Raw genomic sequence first — 5000 nt, 5'->3', positions numbered from 1 at the left:
TAGAAGAATCGGGGCCCTATTTATCGATATGTACCCTTGTCTTGAGAGAAGTAGGAGTATATTGGCTTGAAATCTTGAAAAGAGAAGAATCCACGTGATATTCATGTGACTACAGAGGAGTGTTGAGTGGCCGAATTGCGGGATTGCGGGAACCCGAGGCTGCGATGCGGTGAAAAATAATCTTTTCTTGCAATGGGGAACACTGTAATGTATATTAGAGAGCCAGTAGACGTCTTGATGTTCCAGTAGACCCCCAGTAACGGTATAAAATGTGTAGTTTTGCGGCCAAACTCAGTAAAAAGTGATACTTGCGGGCATGAGATGGTGTTCCACCGGTAAACTGGGGCGTGGGAAAATGGTATGGGATGTTTTACTTGTGGGGGGAGATATTTTGCGGGGTAGAGTAGGCGTGGACACACGGCTGTATAGCACGGCTGATGCGGCTTGTACAGATCGGGAAAATGTATCTGCATGGAACAGTGCGGCTGAGATGCAGGGCTATTACTATACCAGATCGGGTAAAGCCACGTGTAAGTCACGAGTGCCCAGTCAAAAAGAAACAAGGATGCCGCGGACGGCATATTTTATGAGTATGCATCGCCGCACCAGGCGCCACAGTGCCGCATGACACGCCACAGTGCCGTGGCACGCCATCTCACGTGTTCCCACGTGAATCACACGTGTGACTTTTCTCTAAAAATTTTTTCTTCGCTAAGACTCTCGCAAAGTGTCCTTAAAAGCGGTGTAAGAGAAAAAGTATTTCGGGCGGTGATAGGAAGACAACAGAGCGAGCGAGCAGAGACCAAAGTGAAATGTTTTTCTCGGCATGGGCAAGGGGACTGAGAGAGGTAGAAGTGACCGATGGAAAATCAAGGCGTAAGGAACTACATGCGAAAGCAAAAAAGAAGACAAGTCTGAAAGGATTTGGAAACTTTTCTGAGTAGGCTTGTGCGTTCGTAGGAGGGTTTTAGACGGAAGGCCGCGTCGAGCGGTGGAGAGAGTTACTGGGGAGATCGAGAGATCTGCTTGGGCTCTACACAGCGCTCGGCATGGGCGATGGACAGATAGGTTTTTTTAGGTGGAGGAGTCCTAGTAGTAGTAGCGGCGTTCTGTCGTGAGGCGAACGGGTTTAGTACAGCTGACCTTGGTCCTAGCTTGAACAGACCCATCGAGGACGTTGTTTTTATGAACTCCTCGGTCGGGCAGTGAAGGATTTGGTGGATTACTAGCCGATGGCAATGTAGTCGTTGTTTCTCTCGAAAGAGAGAGACACACCGAAAACTAATAGGGGGAATGCTCTGTTGAATAGCCGGCGGCGAGTTCTTTGTCGCTGTGATTCTTCTGGAGTAACCCTCTCTCAGGCGGGGGGATATTAAACCTTGTTCCGTGAAACACCGGGGAAGTGTTTAGTGGAACCCAGTCGGAGGAACTCAAAGAGTGCTATGGGAGGAGTGTATGGAGCGATAAGCTTGGGTAACACCTTGCTTTTCTGTTCCTACACCGCAGCTTCGTTTTTTTTTTTTTTTTTAACGAGCTGTTGTTTTATCCAAGATCTATCTGCGAAAGGAGAGTGGGGGTATTGGAGTGTTCTCTTTTCGGGAGCACTTTGATCTTCTGCTTTTCCTTAACACGATAGTTATCTGGTTGATCCTGCCAGTAGTCATATGCTTGTCTCAAAGATTAAGCCATGCATGTCTAAGTATAAGCAATTTATACAGTGAAACTGCGAATGGCTCATTAAATCAGTTATCGTTTATTTGATAGTTCCTTTACTACATGGTATAACTGTGGTAATTCTAGAGCTAATACATGCTTAAAATCTCGACCTTTCGGAAGAGATGTATTTATTAGATAAAAAATCAACGTCTTCGGACTCCTTGATGATTCATAATAACTTTTCGAATCGCATGGCCTTGTGCTGGCGATGGTTCATTCAAATTTCTGCCCTATCAACTTTCGATGGTAGGATAGTGGCCTACCATGGTTTCAACGGGTAACGGGGAATAAGGGTTCGATTCCGGAGAGGGAGCCTGAGAAACGGCTACCACATCCAAGGAAGGCAGCAGGCGCGCAAATTACCCAATCCTGACACAGGGAGGTAGTGACAATAAATAACGATACAGGGCCCTTACGGGTCTTGTAATTGGAATGAGTACAATGTAAATACCTTAACGAGGAACAATTGGAGGGCAAGTCTGGTGCCAGCAGCCGCGGTAATTCCAGCTCCAATAGCGTATATTAAAGTTGTTGCAGTTAAAAAGCTCGTAGTTGAACTTTGGGCCTGGTCGGCCGGTCCGGATTTTTCCGCGTACTGGTTTTTCCGACCGGGCCTTTCCTTCTGGCTAGCCCTGGGTCCTTGTGGCCCTTGGTGAACCAGGACTTTTACTTTGAAAAAATTAGAGTGTTCAAAGCAGGCGTATTGCTCGAATATATTAGCATGGAATAATAGAATAGGACGTTTGGTTCTATTTTGTTGGTTTCTAGGACCATCGTAATGATTAATAGGGACGGTCGGGGGCATCAGTATTCAGTTGTCAGAGGTGAAATTCTTGGATTTACTGAAGACTAACTACTGCGAAAGCATTTGCCAAGGACGTTTTCATTAATCAAGAACGAAAGTTAGGGGATCGAAGATGATCAGATACCGTCGTAGTCTTAACCATAAACTATGCCGACTAGGGATCGGGTGGTGTTTTTTTACTGACCCACTCGGCACCTTACGAGAAATCAAAGTCTTTGGGTTCTGGGGGGAGTATGGTCGCAAGGCTGAAACTTAAAGGAATTGACGGAAGGGCACCACCAGGAGTGGAGCCTGCGGCTTAATTTGACTCAACACGGGGAAACTCACCAGGTCCAGACACAATAAGGATTGACAGATTGAGAGCTCTTTCTTGATTTTGTGGGTGGTGGTGCATGGCCGTTCTTAGTTGGTGGAGTGATTTGTCTGCTTAATTGCGATAACGAACGAGACCTTAACCTACTAAATAGTGGTGCTAGCATTTGCTGGTTTTTCCACTTCTTAGAGGGACTATCGGTTTCAAGCCGATGGAAGTTTGAGGCAATAACAGGTCTGTGATGCCCTTAGACGTTCTGGGCCGCACGCGCGCTACACTGACGGAGCCAACGAGTCTAACCTTGGCCGAGAGGTCTGGGTAATCTTGTGAAACTCCGTCGTGCTGGGGATAGAGCATTGTAATTATTGCTCTTCAACGAGGAATTCCTAGTAAGCGCAAGTCATCAGCTTGCGTTGATTACGTCCCTGCCCTTTGTACACACCGCCCGTCGCTAGTACCGATTGAATGGCTTAGTGAGGCCTCAGGATCTGCTTAGAGAAGGGGGCAACTCCATCTCAGAGCGGAGAATCTGGTCAAACTTGGTCATTTAGAGGAACTAAAAGTCGTAACAAGGTTTCCGTAGGTGAACCTGCGGAAGGATCATTATAGAAAATGACGTGAACTCTTAACGGAGTTCTCTCAAAGTGTTGGAGGGGAAGGGCCTGCGCTTAATTGCGCGGCTGTTTTTAATCTCCTCCGCCTTTGATACACACATTGGAGTTTCTACTTTTTTGTTCTCTTTGGGAGGGTTCTGCTCTCCCAGAGGTAAACACAAACAATCTTTTATTATACTATTAACACAGTCAAATGAATTTTAAAAACAAAATATTCAAAACTTTCAACAACGGATCTCTTGGTTCTCGCATCGATGAAGAACGCAGCGAACTGCGATACGTAATGTGAATTGCAGAATTCCGTGAATCATCGAATCTTTGAACGCACATTGCGCCCCTTGGTATTCCGGGGGGGCATGCCTGTTTGAGCGTCATTTCCCTCTCAAACTTTACGTTTGGTAGTGAGCGATACTCTACTCTGGAGTTTGCTTGAAAATGGGAGGCCATAGGCGAAGCATTGCTTTCCAATCCTGCGGCCCTCTGCTTACTTCCCCTTGTGGGTTGTGGCAGGGGAAAGCGGGAGGCGCCTTGCCACGATAGTCGTATTAGGTTTTACCGACTCGGCGAAAGTGAAGAGGTTTGCTTTTTAAAAAGAAGCAGGCAGCGTCTGGCTTGACAAAATTCTCAAAGTTTGACCTCAAATCAGGTAGGATTACCCGCTGAACTTAAGCATATCAATAAGCGGAGGAAAAGAAACCAACCGGGATTGCCTTAGTAACGGCGAGTGAAGCGGCAAAAGCTCAAATTTGAAATCTGGTACCTTTCGGTGCCCGAGTTGTAATTTGGAGAAAGTGATTCTGGGACTGGCCCTTGCCTATGTTCCTTGGAACAGGACGTCATAGAGGGTGAGAACCCCGTGAGGCGAGGTGATCCAGTTCTTTGTAGAACGCTTTCGAAGAGTCGAGTTGTTTGGGAATGCAGCTCTAAGTGGGTGGTAAATTCCATCTAAAGCTAAATACAGGCGAGAGACCGATAGCGAACAAGTACAGTGATGGAAAGATGAAAAGAACTTTGAAAAGAGAGTGAAAAAGGACGTGAAATTGTTGAAAGGGAAGGGCATTTGATCAGACATGGTGTTTTGTGCCCCTCGCTCCTCGTGGGTGGGGGAATCTCGCAGCTCACTGGGCCAGCATCAGTTTTGGCGGCAGGATAAATCTCTGGGAATGTGGCTTCTTTCTTCGGGAGGGAGTGTTATAGCCCAGGGGAATACTGCCAGCTGGGACTGAGGTATGCGACATTTTGTCAAGGATGTTGGCATAATGGTTATATGCCGCCCGTCTTGAAACACGGACCAAGGAGTCTAACGTCTATGCAAGTGTTTGGGTGTGAAACCCGTACGCGTAATGAAAGTGAACGTAGGTTGGGGCCCTTCCTTCTGGGGGGGGTGCACAATCGACCGATCCTGATGTCTTCGGATGGATTTGAGTAAGAGCATAGCTGTTAGGACCCGAAAGATGGTGAACTATGCCTGAATAGGGTGAAGCCAGAGGAAACTCTGGTGGAGGCTCGTAGCGGTTCTGACGTGCAAATCGATCGTCGAATTTGGGTATAG

At 47.0% G+C, this 5000-nt stretch overlaps 2 non-coding genes across 2 annotated transcripts in view; both read left to right on the top strand.

Annotated features, from left to right (window-relative positions):
• Positions 1 to 1637: 1637 nt before the first annotated feature.
• Positions 1638 to 3440, top strand: ZYRO0E10104r. The gene has a single exon (XR_002648417.1). It is a non-coding gene; the product is annotated as a ribosomal RNA (ribosomal RNA).
• A 637-nt stretch (positions 3441 to 4077) lies between these two features.
• Positions 4078 to 5000, top strand: part of ZYRO0E10100r — a 3423-nt gene continuing 2500 nt past the window's right edge. Inside the window, exon 1 of the ribosomal RNA XR_002648416.1 lies at positions 4078 to 5000. This exon is cut by the window's right edge and continues 2500 nt beyond it. This is a non-coding gene — a ribosomal RNA (ribosomal RNA).

Source organism: Zygosaccharomyces rouxii (genome assembly GCF_000026365.1).
Source record: "Zygosaccharomyces rouxii strain CBS732 chromosome E complete sequence".
NCBI lineage: Eukaryota > Fungi > Ascomycota > Saccharomycetes > Saccharomycetales > Saccharomycetaceae > Zygosaccharomyces > Zygosaccharomyces rouxii.
Note: the sequence above shows the minus strand (reverse complement) of the source record. Positions and strands in the feature narration are given on the sequence as shown.